At 40.4% G+C, this 16,715-nt stretch overlaps 1 long non-coding RNA gene across 1 annotated transcript in view; it reads left to right on the top strand.

Moving 5' to 3' along the window:
• Window positions 1-530: 530 nt before the first annotated feature.
• The window catches only part of LOC105731340 (uncharacterized), a 56,669-nt gene continuing 40,484 nt past the window's right edge, over window positions 531-16,715 (top strand). The window contains exon 1 of the long non-coding RNA XR_001110693.2: window positions 531-685. This is a non-coding gene — a long non-coding RNA (uncharacterized LOC105731340). The remainder of the gene's footprint in view (window positions 686-16,715) is intronic.

The following is a 16,715-nucleotide window of genomic DNA, read 5'->3' as shown; positions in this document are numbered from 1 at the left end:
GTCATAGTAGGCAATATCATGAAAGCAATGTTGGAACTTTCTACTCAGATTTTGATTGTGCATCTCTCTCTTTGTTGTCTTTTCCTTAATCTTCATCTTTAGCAAGTAATTACTGACCGTCAAATGCCCTTATGGTACCATCTTTAAAAATGGATGTAAAGAATTCTACAGGGAAAAAAAGCACATCATTAGTATAAGAAATTTATTTAGAAGACAGTTACAGACACATATAAAAATGATAGCAGCTTATGTTTACAAAGCGCTCACTATATGCCAAGAACTTTCTAAGGACTTCACATAATATTAGCTAATTTAATCCTCACAACAACTGTATAGGGTAGGCACTATTATCCCTATTTTATGGATAAGGAAACTGAGGCAAAAAGAGATGACATAATTTGTTTACAGTCACATAGCTAGGGAGTGGTAGAGTCATGATTTGAACCCAGGCAGTCTGAATCCGGAATTAAAATATATATATATATAACCAGGGTGGACACTTGTTTTGCTCTTTTCAGGTTTCCTAAACTTTCCATCACCACCAGTGAATTCTGAGTGAAGGTAGTGTGGAATTTGAAAGAATGAAAGAGAAACTGAAGTAGTAAGATGGTGAAAGAGAAGAAAAAATGAAGAAAGATGCTTGCAAAAATACTGCCGTGGTTCCTGAGATGAGGATTCTGGGAAGGTAGGTGTGGCAATATCTCCTGTTCTGTGCTTACCTGGGCCTCAGCCGGCAGACAGGGATGGGCAGTCAGCTAAGGAGTGTGGCTGGTGACTGGTCTGCCATGCATTGTGCTGGTTTCCTGCTCCTCAGGCTAAAATGGATGGCCCTGACAGCTCCCTTTGAGTCCTGTTCATCTGAGGCACACCACCCTTATAGATCTGCTGCTCCTTTCCTTCTGCAGAGCCACCGTGCTGTCCTTTCTTCTCAGACCTCTTCTCACCTCAGATCACTTAGGACAGGGCCGCCAGACAGGTTTGGGATTTCAGAAAACTGTTCAGATGTTATAAAGGTAAAATGGTACATATTGCATATGTAGTATTTCCAGTAGAGTCTGGGTCAGCATCTCATAAGCAGATACGTTAATATTTCGACCACGACATATATGTATCGTCATCCTGAGGTAAGTGGTGACTATGTAGAACCTCATGTCAAAAAGGTCAGATTTTTGCCATCTATGGAGTTTTTATGTCAAATATGTGAAAAACTTTTGGTTGCAGGGTTTTGGGATTTGGGAACTGAGGATAAGGTGCTGTGGACCATATCATTATCACATTATCAGCTCCTTCCTCTTTCCTCAGAGGCATGAGCATGAAGATGCTGACAAAGCTATTCCTACGCTTCCTGTGCTGTCCGAGAAGGGATCTGATTCTGGCTGAGCCTTAAGAATCACAGTTCCAAGCTTTCTTCTCCTTCCAGGCTTTAGTCGGGAAAGTAGCCATTCTGGAAGTAGAGTCCATATCTACACTTCATACATTCCCTGTAGGTTTAGTGAGCAAAAAGTAATAAAGGAAATACAAACTCAGGGAAGAAAAGATTTTTCTAAGAAAGATCTATTTACACTCCTTAGGCCTCTACCCTAATTCCCTTGGGAGTTACTTAGCTTAGCTTGGAGGATCACAGATTAAAGTACAATATAGTGAGTATTATTAAAAACAACCTGTAAGACTGCATTATCCAAAAGATTTAGCAGCTAATTTTCTTCTCACATCATTTTTTTTTTCAGGGTATAACCTTCTCACATCAGTTTTTTTTTCAGGGTATAACTTTCTTTAAATTTTATGCCCTGCTCTCAGATTCCTTCTGGGTTTAATGACTAATCTATTTGTGTTTACCGTGGTGAAACCTGTAGAAAGAAAATCATAAATTAATGACATATGTTTGCAGCTATAAACAGGGGATGGATTCAGAAATATACAAACATGCCTAGTAACCTATTTCCTGGAATTGCAATGCTCAACTCCCAATTAACCTTAGATTTACAAGTCTAATCAAATGGCCTAGTTCATTTCCATTGAAAGCTGTGCACTGTGTATAATCTTTCACTTGACCTAAATCTGTAGTAAACTTTGGGAAATAAACTCCTTTGAGGAGCCAATCTATTGGATGAAGTCAATGTACACTTCGTGTACTCTAAGACACAGTTTGCAAAGGACCAGTCTGCCATACCCCATGTAGGAGGAGGCCTATGCTGGCTCCCACCACACAGTGTGCTCTGTGGTAATGGCAGGCTGTGCTGAGTCACTTACACTGTGTCCCCGGGTCTTCCTTAAGGACAGTGTATGATTTTGGAAGATAATAGTAGCAAACATTTATCTACCACCTCTCTAGATCAGCTAGGCATTCTTCTAAGCCCTTTCTGCTGTGAACTCATTTAATCTTCTTAAGAAAGGGGCAGGAACCATTATAATCACTGTCCAACAGATGAGAAAACTCAGGCACAGAGAAGTTAAGTAAATTGTCCAATCAGCCTCAGCTAGTGACTGGGGGAGTGGGGCTTTGAACCTGACAGTCTTTCCTAGGATCTATCCACATAACCATTAAGTCACATTGCTTTCTGGGATATTGCATAGCTTGTGCAAAACCTGAATGGTGTGGAGCTTGCCACATGGGCTTCATTATACTGTACCCTCCCCCAGTGCTTTTCAAATCTTGGGGCTCTGCAGAATCCCTAGGGGTCATGGGAATGAGAGGCAAAGGGGGCTCTGGACTTCTACACCCACATCAGCCAGAACCAGTCAGCATTTTAAATGTTACTTGCTAGCACTAAGATTTTGTCTGACTAAGGGGTTCTGTAGCTCACAAGAAGCTTAAGAACTATAGCTCTAAACAGTCAAGCCAGTTAACTCACGCAGGGGTCATACCAATTGCAAAGAGAAATGAGATGTAGAAACCCTGATCCCAGTGCTGTGTGTTGCTGTCATACTCTTTCTTACTATAGTCAATGTCATAGTTATGAAGTCAGTGTGCATTTTGGCGATGACATTTCAGGGTAAACTAGAGACTGCTGCCTGGGTGACCACAGGGTGGTGACCAGATCGGGTGCTTTCACAGTAGAAGATGGAAAAGGCCACCCAATCCTACAGGCCTGGTCTAGGGAGGGGTAGGAGAGATGAGGCAAAAAAACTCAACATGGTAGGAAAGCTAAAGAAAGTGAACAGAGCCAAGGGCGGGTGCTGAAATGAGGGTCCATACTCTGTGAATTAGATTGTTGAAAGTAGGGCTGGGAGCAGCAGAAGAGAAACCGATTGAAGGTGGCAAGATGAGAGAGACAGGATGGAAAGTTCCCAGGGAAATTGTGGATCACAGAGGACCCCAGGAAAGAGACTCTTGGGTCAAGAGAAAGAAAAAGCTAGGAGGTAATTTTTTTGATTAAGTGTATAAGATTGATAGATAAGAGTAAACAAAGGATTTCCACAAAGCATTTTACCAAGTATATCACCATGCCCTTGATTAGGTGGATTCAAAACTGGCTTAGTGAACTTTATCCAAAGGTGCTGCCTACTGGGCTACAAACCAGCCTGGAGGGCAGGTGTGGCTCTGCAGTCTTCAGCCTTAATTTATAAAGCAAATGCTCTAGGGCTGGCATGGTGGCTCATACCTGTAATCCTAGCGCTTCGGAAGGCCAAGGTGGGAAGATTGCTTAAGCCCATAAATTTGAGGTCAGCCTGGACAACATGGGGAGACCCCCATCTCTACAAAAATTAAAAAAAATTAGTCAGATGTGGGGGTGTACACCTGTAGTCCTAGCTACTTGGGGTGCGTACACCTGTAGTCCCAGAGACTCAGGAGGCTAGAGTGGGAGGATCTCTTGAGTCCAGGAGTTGGAGGCTGCAATGAGCTGTGGTTGTGCCACTGCACTCCAGCCTGAGCAACAGAGTGAGACCCTGTCTCTCTCATAAATAAATGCAAATGCTCTGACAAGGCTCTGGCACTATATATTATCAAAGAATGATGTTCTCTGAGCTGTCCTGTGTGTGTCCATCTCCTCATTGTTTATAGTTGTTAATATGGGATTTCTGGATGAGCCTAGATGGCCCATGAATCCTCTGAGATTATTTTACTAGGAATATCTACTTACTTTTCTGTCTCTCTTGCTAGAATAGGAGCAAGCTGAGGAAGTGAAGCAAGTCAGAACTGACAAAAGAAGAGCAGTATACATATTGATCCATGGTTCAGTTATAATTGATTCATGCAATACTTACTGAGTATCTCAAACATGCTTGCAGTTGAGTACTAGGCACACAGGAGGAGGGATATGAAGAAATTAACAAACAGCAAAATAAGAATATTGTTGTAATGTGGTGTGACAGAGGAAGCATGTATGAAGGGCACCTGCTGTACCCTGAAGAATGGGAGTTTTCTTCCTGAAGAGGAAACATCAGCTGCTTTTGGAAGGACACAACACATGATTGCTGGGTGTTCTGTAGGAGGCAAGAAGGGGTTCCAGGACAGAGATGAGAAATAGCACGGTGTATGTGCCAAAATGCAAGGTGTTGGGATGGGGATGGGTGAAAGGCACCTGTGAGGGCCGAGGTAGACAGGTCCAGGTGGAACAAGCTTTTATATCATATTAAGAATTTAGATTTTTGTCCCCAGTTTAGATTTTAATGGCGCCAAAGCCACTGGGACCATTAAAAGATTGAAAGTAGGCAGTGGCATGATTGATTTCTATTTTGGAAGAATCATGCTGGCAACAGTGTGAAAGATGCAATAGGAAGGGGCAAGATCATGGACCGGGGAATGTTGTAGAAGGCCACTACAGTAATTGGGATCAAAGACCATGTTGCCATGCTGTCACTCACGGCTTCCATGGGCACTGTCACTCTGACTGTGTAGCTGCTGCTGCTATGATCACTGCTTCCATTACCACAGGGACAGTCAGGGCAGCAGGATCATCTCAGGCCATGAGGGAGGATGAGGTGCTGAGAGCTGGATGAAGAGAGGTGGCCTGATGAGGAGGTGGAGGTGCAAGAAATGACGAAGAGTGTGAGGAGAATGAGGAAGGGCAACTGGAGAAATCAAGAAAAATCAGGAGACAGATCTCCTGGAAGCCAAGAAGATGGTGGTGAACTAATAAGTGATGGGAACTGTGAAGGAAAAAAAGAACTCAGAGTGTGTTTATGTTGGTGGCAAAAAGAGTTTGCTTTCAATTGCCTTGTTAGCACACTTGTGATCTGACTAAGTTACATCAGTGGGAGGCAGAGGGTGAAAGGATGCCAGACTCTGAGACTGACCTCAGTTCTTTGAGTGTTGGAGAAACACTTCAAGTCTTAGCCAATGGCATTGGTCAACAATGGGTGCCTCGTGTTGCGGATGATGCCCTAAGAGCTTTCACTGCAGAGACAAGCCAGCTTTTGCAAATCCATTCTCAAATAGCAAAACACAGGCAAAGATACAACATGCAGAACTACTGCACCGTGATCAAAACATGTACTCTGTCACATCTAATGGTTTCAGACACCCCTTGTACTTTCGAGTTAGCAAAAATGGGCAAATAAAGATGAAACTTGCCTTTCAGTACTTGCTATGTGTTTCTTAATTGTTTCCTCCTCGGTTCCTCAGCAACAGCCCAGCGGTCTCTGTCTGCATGTTCAGTGGCATGTGGGGTGACCCACACTTGTCTCAGCATCTTCGGGCAAGTTGAGAACATCTGCCCCCACCCTTCTGTATTTGCCAGGCATATGGTGGGGGAGACGTAGCCCTGGCACTCCGACCTCTTCCCTAATTTAAAGTGACAAAGCATTTTGGAAATCAGTTCTCGGTGTTAAAACTCTCAGTGAACTCTGATAGGCTTCAATGGTAGTCACTACCTTAGGATGCTGATGAGGAACAGCTGCTAGCCTGCCCATGGTGACGATCTTCTAAAAGCCCATGAACAGAGCTATTTTGAATCCTGAATAAGAAGATTAGGGAAAAACTAGTCTCTACTATTTGCTTATCTTTGTCAGAGATACAAGAATTTGTATGCATCTTTTCACCCTCTCCCCCATCTTCTTACAGCTATTTAAAGTATTTTACAAAGGAGACGTTCCAAGGAGGAACTGTGACTAAAAGGTATCCATAAAATTCAGATGTCTTTTGGTACAGCCATTACGGAAAACAGTATGGAGGTTTCTAAAGAAATTAAAAATAGAACCACCATATGATCCAGCAATCCCTCTTCTGAGTATATACCCAAAGGAGATGAAATCACTACCTCGTAAAGAGATCTGTACTCTCATGTTCATTGCAGAATTATTCACAGTAGCCAAGATGTGGAAACAACCCAAATACCAAACGATGGACAAATGGATAAAGGAATTACAGTGTGTATACATATATACACACACACACCGTACAGACGCACCACAATATAAATATATATATGCCATAACGGAAGCATATATATATATATATACACCATGATATAAACTGCGGTGTGTATGTGTGTGAATATATACAATGGAATATTATTTGTTGTTGGACTGTTATTCAGCCTTTAAAAAGGAGATCCTGCCATTTGCCACAATGTGGTTGAAGCTCGAGGGCATTATGCTAAGTGAAATAAGCCAGACACAGAAAGAAAAATATTGTGTGCTCTCTTTTGTGTGTGGAATAAAAAAAAAAAAAAAAAGAAAGCTCAAGCTCAAATACACAGAGATGGAGAATGAAACAGCAGTTACCCTGGGTGGGGGGTGGGGAGAATGGAGAGTTGTAAGTCAAAGGATATAAATTAGCAGCTACATCGGATGAAGAAGTTTAGAGATCTGATGTACCACATGAGGACTATAGTTAATAAAATTATATTCTTTTAGGGATTTTTGTTAAATAAGTAGATTTTACTTGTTCTTGTCACATACATGCAGAGTAACTACGTGAGATGATAGATATGTATTGGTTTCACTATAGTAACAATTTTACTATCTGTATGTGTCTGATAATGTATGCTAAGCCTCGAATATACATAATGAAATTTCTTAGAAAAAAAGCAACACATTCAGAGTTTTTTTTTTTTTTTTTTAACAATGAAGTTCGGGGGTCTCTCCTGGCATTGACAAAGACCTAAATAACAAATGTTTTCTCCTCACTTCCTGTAATTGTTGTAAAGGAAACAGTCCCAGCATCAAAGGAATCTTTCTCAGTGTTCTCTGAGGGTCATTCGTCAGCTGAGAGTAAAGCACATGCTTGAAGAAGGTTCAAGTAATTCTCATTTGCACTGCTTATTTTTAGTCAATCTGGGGACTGACCGAAGATAGAGATAGGCCTTTCCTCGCTGAGCACCCATGCCTGCCAGCCACAATACATGAACCACCTTAGAGAGGTGTCCTCAGGCCCAGAAGAGTCACCCCAGCTGATGGCCAATGCCACAGGAACAGAGATGACAGGTCCCTGCTGAGAGTATTTAAGGAGTACAACGGTGATGTTTTGGTATATGTATATATTATAGATCAAATCAAGCTAATTGACGTATCTGTCATCTCACATACTTATTTTTTTGGTGGTATGAACATTTAAAATCTCTCAGCAATTTTCAAGGATACAATACATTATTATTAACTATAGCGGTCATGCTGCACAATAGACTTATTCCTTCTGTATAACTGATACTTTGTACCCTTTGACTGGCAGCTCCATTTCCCCTCTCTTCACCCCCGGCCAGCCTCTGGTAACCATCTTTCTGCTCTTCTACTTCTATGAGTTTGACTTTTTTAGATTCCACATATACATGAGATCATGCAGTCTTTGTCTTTCTGTGCCTGGCTTATTTCCTCTAGCATAATGTCCTCTGGTTTCATTCATGTTGCAAATGACAGGATTTCCTTCTTAAGGCTGAATAGTTTTCCATTGTGTATATGTACCACATTTTCTTTGTCCATTCATCTGTTAATGGACATTTAGGTTGATTCCATAACTTGGTTACTGTAAATAGTGCTGTGATGAACATGAGAGTAGATCTTTGACATACTGATTTCAATCCTTTTGGATATATACCCAGAAGTTGGATTGCTGGATCATATGGCAGTTCTACTTTTAGTTTTTTGAGGAATCTCTATATTGTGTATAATTGTTATATTTTTAAGCCATAGAGTTTTGGGGGTGTGTTAGACAATAGGCAGTTGGGACCCTTGATTTCCGGGATAGCACACTCCTGGTTTTCTTCCTGTTTCACTGGCAGTCTTTGTTGGCCTCCTTTGATAGTTCCTCCTCATCCCTCTGTCTTTGTTTTCTCCCAGTCATTATGCAAAATTTTAGCCATACGCATATTAGACAGCAAAGTATAATGAGACTCCTTGTGCCCATTACCCAGCTTCAGTATTTGTTTACTCAGAGCCAACCTTATTTCATCTATGCTCCTACCCACTCCTCTTCACCCACTCCATGTTACTTTTAAACAGATTCCTCAGATCCTCTTTTCACTGTTATATTCCCTTGGTGATCTCACCTGGACTCATAAGTAAATATCATTCACATACTAAAGACTCCTAAGTTTATTAATATTACCTGCACTTTAGCGTTTTGGCTCAAAGCATGAATTCTGGCACTTACATTCCTGATTCAAATCATGGCTCTTCCACAAACTACTCTTGTGACCTCAGGCAAGTTCCTTAACCTCTATGTGGTTCAGTTTCCCATTCCGTGAAATAAGAGGTGATAATATTTGCTGCTACCTCCTGGGGTTGCTGTGAGGATTGAATGAGTTACCTCTGTAAAATGCTTAGCACAGTACCTGCACATACGCAATTGCTGAACTTTTTATCGTATCTTCAGGCCAGACCTGCCTGAACTTCAGGCTTATATATCCAACTGCTTACTTGGCATTCTCACTGAGATGCCAAATAGACATCTCAAGCTTATGATTCTAAAACCAAACTCCTGGTCTCCCCCACAAACTCCACATAGCTCTTTTCTGAGTCTCCCATTTTAGCTAATGGCAGTGTGTTCCATCTTTCCTTTTCTTAGCCCCAAATGCCATGATGTTATCCTTGACTTCTCTCTTGCTGTCATTATCCTACATCAAATCCTATTGGATCTGCTTTCAAAATATATTATAACAGAGCCATATCCATTATTACCCTCCATTTTCCATAGAAACCTCTATCACCTCTTGCCTGCAATATAGCTTCCTAACTGGGGCACCTACTTCTACGCTTTCCTCTTCCTCTGCATCCCCTCCTCCAATAATCTATTCTTGAACTCCTGGCCTCAAGCGATTACAGGAATGAGGCACCACACCTGGCCAATAATCTGCTGTCAGTACAGCAGAAAAGTCACATGTGAAAGTGTCATGTTGGAAGAGTGTGGAAGCATAGTATTCCATGGTGTATATGTACCACATTTTCTTTATCCAGTCTATCATTGATGAGCATTTGGGTTGGTTCCAAGTCTTTGCTATTGTGAACAGTGCTGCAATAAACATACATGTGCATGTGTCTTTATAGTAGAATGATTTATAATCCTTTGGGTATATACCCAGTTATGGGATTGCTGGGTTAACTTTCTAACATACTTTGTAATGTACTCATTTATTTTGTATATCATTTATTCTTTGTCTCCCTCTACTAAAATGTAAGCTTCATGAAGTCATCTTTATCTGTTTTGTTTACTGCTGAATCTCAAACGCCTAGGACAGTGCTTGGCACAAAGTAGACAATAGATAGATGGATAAATTTATTTCAGAAAGATCACGTAAAAAACAATATACAGGATAGTTTGAAGGGGAAAGAGAATGGAAGCTTTTAAGATCTGTGCAATAATCCTTGAAAGAAATAACTATGAGAGCTTGAGCTAGAAAAGAAGCAAGAAGAGAGAAGAGTGGGTATTTTTTTATAGAACCAATAGAAATGGATGACATTCTCTTGTGCCCAGGAAGAGAAAGAGAGAGGTCAGTGTGACTTTCAGGTTTCTGGCTTGGTGTGACTTTCAGGTTTCTGGTTTGGGGGTGTCATATGGAACAAGTTTTAGGAAAAGTCACATGTGAAAGTGTCAGGTTGGAAGAGTGTGGAAGAAAATATAGGCCTGGAATTAGAAATAGGTCTTTACAATTAAGCACTTAATTGCATACTTTAAAAAATTATATTTCAATTAATGTATGTGAATAGTCTTTTCTATTTAGATTGCCACTTCATTTTTTTTGTTTGTTTGTTTCTTCTCCTAACAATGGTGAGCTAATAACGGAACTTGGACAAAGAGTTGTGATTGACTGATAGGCTAAAACATATAGTTTTTAAAACTTAGCTAACTACTCCCTCCCCAATGTTTGCTAGAATTACAGATTTGACACACTGTGGGATGATTTACAAATTCATTTTCCCCTTTCTTCCAGAGTAATAGAATTTTGTCTGGACACATGATTACTCAGCTAAAAACTATATTTTTCAGGTACCCTTTTAGTTGGATGAGGCCATGTCACTGAGGTCAGGCCAAGCAATGATCGGGGAAGCAATATGTGCCATTTCAACACCTTGGCCTGAAAAACAGGATTGTGCTCCCATTTGATCTGGTCCCTTGCTTCTGAAACAGAGCTCTTTTGAGACCCAGCTTTGACATGCAGATTAAATAAAATGCCTTGCAGCATAGTAGACAAATGAGGTGGAAGGAAGCTGGATCCTTGAATGATCCACTGGAGCAGAGCTGCCCTGCCAAGATAGGCTTGCTTGACTATTATTTAGGAGTGGAAGAAATATGTATCTTATTCAAACCTCTGTATTTTGGGAGTTGTTTTAAAAACTTAACCTTCATTCTGACTCAAAATAGACAAATGCTATCGATGTCTTTGTTTTTTGGTGTCCTCTGTTATTCAAAGGAAAGATGAATACATTGAATTTAGTTTTTTAAACATGAATAAAATACTGCTAATTCTGCCCTTTGTGTTGCTGAATAGTTCTTTTCTAAATGTGATCAGGAATCACAGAATCATAAAATAGAATCAGAGTTAAACTCACACATGTGGGCACTCAAGGTAAGTAAATATTCTGGTATTCATGACAGGTTAGTCATTGAACACATCAAAAAACTAATATTCCTAACTTTCTCCCCATAGTATTCAGTATTTTTCTTATATTTTCAATTCATTCCTCTCTTTAATCTTTGAAAACATTCTTACTTTTATAGACTGTTCTAGATTATTTTACTATCTCAACTCTTTGGGCCTGCCAATCCTCCCAATTTTTTTTTTTAATTGTATTATACCTTAAGTTCTGGGATACACGAGCAGAACGTGCATATTTGTTACACAGGTGCACCTGTGCCATGGTGGTTTGCTGTACCCATCAGCCTGCCATCTACTTTAGGTATTTCTCCTAATGTTATCCCTCCCCTAGACCCTCACCCACCAAACAAGCCCAGTGTGTGATGTTCCCCTCCCTGTGTCCATGTGTTCTCATTGCTCAACTCCCATTTATGAGTGAGAACATACGGTGTTTGGTTTTCTGTTCCTGTATTAGTTTGCTGAGAATGATGGTTTCCAGCTTCATCCATGTCGCTATAAAGAACTCATCCTTTTTTATGGCTACATAGTATTCCATGGTATATATATGCCACATTTTCTTTATCCAGTCTATCATTGATGGGTATTTGGGTTGGTTCCAAGTCTTTGCTATTATGAACAGTGCTGTAATAAACATATGTGTACATGTGTCTTTATAGTAGAATGATTTATAATCCTTTGGGTATTTACCCAGTAATGGGATCGTTGGGTCAGAGGGTATTCCTGGTTCTAGCTCTTTGAGGAATCGTCACATTGTCTTTCTTCCACAATGGCTGAACTAATTTACACTCCCACCAACAGTGTAAAAGCATTCCTATTTCTCCACATCCTCTACAGCATCTGTTGTTTCCTGACTTTTTAATGATTACCATTCTGACTGGTATGAGATAGTATCTCATTGTGGTATTGACTCATATTTCTCTAATGACCAGTGATGATTGAACTTTTTTTCATGTTTGTTGACCGCATAAATGTCTTCTTTTGAGAAGTGTCTGTTATATCTTCACCCACTTATTGATGGGGTTGTTTGTTTTTTCTTGTAAATTTGTTTGAGTTCCTCGTAGATTCTGGATATTAGCCCTTTGGCAGATGGGTAGATTGCAAAAATTTTCTCCATTCTGTAGGTTGCCTGTTCACTCTGATGATAGTTTCTTTTGCTGTGCAGAAGCTCTTTAGTTTAATTAGATCCCATTTTGTCAATTTTGGCTTTTGTTGCCATTGCTTTTGGTGTTTTAGTCATAAAGTCTTTACCTATGCCTGTGTCCTGAATGGTATTGCCTAGGTTTTCTTCTAGGGTTTTTATAGTTTTAGGTCTTACTTTTAAGTCTTTAATCCATCTTGAGTTAATTTTTGTATAAGGTGTAAGGAAGGAGTCCAGTTTCAGTTTTCTACATATGGCTAACTAGTTTTCCAAACACCATTTATTAAATAGGGAGTCCTTTCCCCATTGCTTGTTTTTGTCAGGTTTGTCAAAGACCAGATGGTTGTAAGATGTGTGGTGTTATTTCTGAGGCCTCTGTTCTGTTCCATTGGTCTATATCTCTGTTTTGGTACCAGTACCATGCTGATTTGGTTACTGTAGTCTTGTAGTATACCTTGAAGTTAGGTAGTCTGAAGACTCCAGCTTTGTTCTTTTTGCTTAGGATTGTCTTGGCTGTATGGGCTCTTTTTTGGTTCCATATGAAATTTAAAGTAGTTTTTTCCTAATTCTGTGAAGAAAGTCAATGGTAGCTTGATAGGGATAGTATTGAATCTATAAATTACTTTGGGCAGTGTGGCCATTTTCACAATATTGATTCTTCCTATCCATGAGGATGAAATGTTTTTCCATTTGTTTGTGTCCTCTCTTATTTTCTTGAGCAGTGGTTTATAGTTCTCCTTGAAGAGGTCCTTCACATCCCTTGTAAGTTGTATTCCTAGCTATTTTATTCTCTTTGTAGCAATTGTGAATGGGCGTTCATGCATGATTTGGCTGTCTGTTATTGGTATATAGGAATGCTTGTGATTTTTTCACATTGATTTTATATCCTGAGACTTGCTAAAGTTGCTTATCAGCTTAAGGAGATTTTGGGCTGAGACAATGGGGTTTTCTAAATATACAGTCATGTCATCTGCAAAGAGACAATTTGACTTCCTCTGTTTCTATTTGAATACCCTTTATTTCTTTCTCTTGCCTGATTGCCCTGGCCGGAACTTTCAATACTGCATTGAATAGGAGTGGTGAGAAACCTACTTGTGCTTGTTTTCAAAGAGAATGCTTCCAGGTTTTACCCCTTCAGTATGATATTGACTGTGGGTTTGTCATAAATAGCTCTTACTATTTTAAGATATGCTCCATCAATACCTAGTTTATTGAGAGATTTTAACATGAGAGGGTGTTGAATTTTATCAGAGGCCTTTTCTGCATCTATTGAGATAATCATGTGGTTTTTGTCATTGGTTCTGTTTATGTGATGGATTACATTTATTGATTTGCATATGTTGAACCAGCCTTGCATCCCAGGATGAAGCTGACTTGATCTTGGTGGATAAGCTTTTTGATGTGCTGCAGGATTCAGTTTGCCAGTATTTTATTGAGGATTTTTGCATCAATGTGCATCAAGGATATTGACCTGAAATTTTCTTTTTTTGTTGTGTATCTGCCAGGTTTTGGTATTAGAATGATGTTGGCCTCATAAAATCAGTTAGGAAGGATTCCCTCTTTTTCTGTTGTTTGAAATATTTTCAGAAGGAAAATAACCAGCTCCTTTTTGTACCTCTGGTAGAATTCGGCTGTGAATCTGTCTGGTCCTGGGCTTTTTTTGGTTGGTAGGTCATTAATTACTGCCTCAGTTTCAGAACTTGTTATTCGTCTATTCAAGGATTCAACTTCTTGCTGGTTTAGTCTTGGGAGGGTGTATGTGTCTAGGAATTTATCCATTTCTTCCAGGTTTTCCAGTTTATTTTTATAGAGGTGTTTATAGTATTCTCTGATGGTAGTTTGTATTTTTGTGGGATCAGCGGTGGTATTCCCTTTCTCTCATTTTTTATTGTGTCTATTTGATTCTTCTCTCTTTTCTCTTTTGTTAGTGTGGCTAGCGACCTATCTATTTTGTCAATCTTTGCAAAAAACCAGCTCCTGCTTTCATTGATTTTTGAAGGGTTTTTCGTGTCTCTATCTCCTTCAGTTCTGCTCTGATCTTAGTTATTTCTTGTCTTCTGCTAGCTTTTTGAATGTGTTTGCTCCTGCTTCTCTAGTTCTTTTAATTGTGATGTTAAGGTATGGATTTTAGATTTTTCTTGCTTTCTCCTGTGGGCATTTAGTGCTATAAATTTCCCTCTGAACACACTTTAGCTGTGTCCCAGAGATTCTGGCATGTTGTGTCTTTATTCTCATTGGTTTCAAAGAACTTCTTTATTTCTGCCATTGTTTTGTTATTTACCCAGAGCAGGTTGTTCAGTTTCTATGTAATTGTGCAGTTTTTAGTGAGTTTCTTAATCCTGAATTCTAATTTGTTTGTATTGTGGTCTGAGAGACTGTTTGTTATAATTTCCGTTCTTTTGCATTTGCTGAGGAGTGTTTTACTTTCAATTATGTGGTCAATTTTAGAATAAGCGTGATGTGGTGCTTTGAGGTGGAGAGTTCTGTAGATGTCTATTAGGTCTGCTTGGTCCAAAGCTGAGTTCAAGTCCCAAATATCCTTGTTAATTTTCTGTCTGATTGATTTGTCTCATATTGAGAGTGGGGTATTAAAGTCTCCTACTATTATTGTGTAATAATCTAAGTCTCTTTGTAGGTCTCCAAGAACTTGCTTTGTGAATCTGGGTGCTCCTGTATTGGGTGCATATATATTTAGGATAGTTAGCTCTTGTTATTGCATTGATCCCTTTACCATTATGTAATGCCCTTCTTTGTCTCTTTTGATTTTTGTTGGTTTAAAGTCTGTTTTAACTGAGACTAGAATCGCAACCCCTGCTTTTTTTTTTTTTTTTGCTTTCCACTGTCTTGGTAAATCTTCCTCCATCCCTTTATTTTGAGCCTATTTGAATGTTGGCCTGTCTTGCTAGGCTGGGGAGTTCTCCTGGGTAATATCATATCCTGAAGAGAGTTTTCCAACTTGGTTCCATTCTCCCCGTCACTTTCAGGTACACCAATCAAATGTAGGTTTGGTCTTTTCACATAGTCCCATATTTCTTGGAGGCTTTATTTTTTCCTTTTCATTCTTTTTTTCTCTAATCTTGTCTTCATGCTTTATTTCATTAAGTTGATCTTCAATCTATGATATTCTTTCTTCTGTTAATCAATTCAGCTATTGATACTTGCGTATGCTTCATGAAGTTCTTGTGCTGTGCCTCTTAGCTCCATCAGGTCATTTATGTTCTTCTCTAAACTTGTTACTCTAGTTAGCAGTTCCTCTAATCTTTTTTCAAGGTTTTTAGCTTCTTTGCATTGGGTTAGAACATGTTCCTTTATTTAGCTTGAAGGAATTTGTTATTACCCACCTTCTGAAGCCTACTTCTGTCAATTCATCAAACTCATTCTTCATCCAGTTTTGTTCCCTTGCTGGCGAGGAGTTGTGATCCTTTGGAGGAGAAGAGGCATTCTGGTTTTTGGAATTGTTAGCCTTTTTGCGCTGGTTTTTCCTCATCTTCATGGATTTATCTACCTTTCTGATGTTGGTGACCTTCAGATGGGGTTTTGGCATGGACTTCGTTTTTTTTTATGTTGATGCTATTCCTTTCTGTTTCTTAGTTTTCCTTTTAACAATCAGAAGGCCTGTCTTCCGCAGGTCTGCTGGAGTTTGCTGCAGGTTGACTCCTGATGCTGTTTGCTTGGGTAGGCTGCACCAGCAGAGGCTGAACAGCAAAGACTGTTGCTTGTTCCTTCCTCTGGAAGCTTTGTCCCAGACGGTCACCTGCCAGCTGGAGCTCTCCTGTATGAGGTGTCTCCCAGTTAGGAGGCACAGAAGTCAGGGACTTCTGGGAGGTGTCTCCCAGTTAGGAGGCACAGAAGTCAGGGACCCACTTGAGGAGGCAGTCTGTCTCTTAGAAGAGCTCTACTGCTATGCTAGGAGATCCACTGCTCTCTTCAGAGCCGGCAGGCAGGAACATCTGCTGAAGCTGCGCCCACAGCCGCCCCTTTCCCCCGGTGCTCTGTCCCAGGGAGATTTATCTATAAGCCCCTGACTGGGGCTGCTGTCCTTCTTTCAGAAAGGCCCTGCCCAGAGAGGAGGAATTTAGAGAGGCAGCCTGGCTACAGTGGCTTTGAGTCACTGCAGTGGGCTCCGGCTGGTTCAAACTTCCCTGAGGCTTTGTTTACCCTGTGAGGGGAAAACCCGCCTACTCAAGCCTCAGTAGTGGTGAACACCCCCCACCCCCAACCAATCTTGAGTGTCCCAGGTTGATTTCAGGCTGCTGTGCTGGCAGCAAGTATTTCAAGCCAGTGGTTTTTAGCTTGCTGGACAGCAAGAATTTCAAGTTAGTGGTTCTTAGCTTTCCGGGCTCCATGGGAATGGGACTGCTGAGTGAGACCGCTTGGCTCTCTGGCTTCAACCCCTTCCTTTTCCAGGGAAGTGATAGTTCTGCCTCTCTGGGGTTCCAGGTACCACTAGGGTAAGAAAAAAAAAACAAAAACTGAACTCCTACAGCTAGCTTGGTGTCTGCCCAAACATACACCCAGTGTTGACCTTGAAACCCAGGTCCCTGGTGGTGTAGGCACATGAGGGAATCTCCTGGTCTGCAGGTTGCGAAGACCATGGAAAAGTG

Source organism: Aotus nancymaae, unplaced genomic scaffold, assembly GCF_030222135.1.
Source record: "Aotus nancymaae isolate 86718 unplaced genomic scaffold, 86718_ANA_hifiasm-v0.15.2.pri h1tg000033l, whole genome shotgun sequence".
Taxonomy (NCBI): Eukaryota; Metazoa; Chordata; class Mammalia; order Primates; family Aotidae; genus Aotus; species Aotus nancymaae.
The sequence above is the reverse complement of the archived record's forward strand: the minus strand, read 5'-3'. Positions and strand labels throughout refer to the sequence as shown.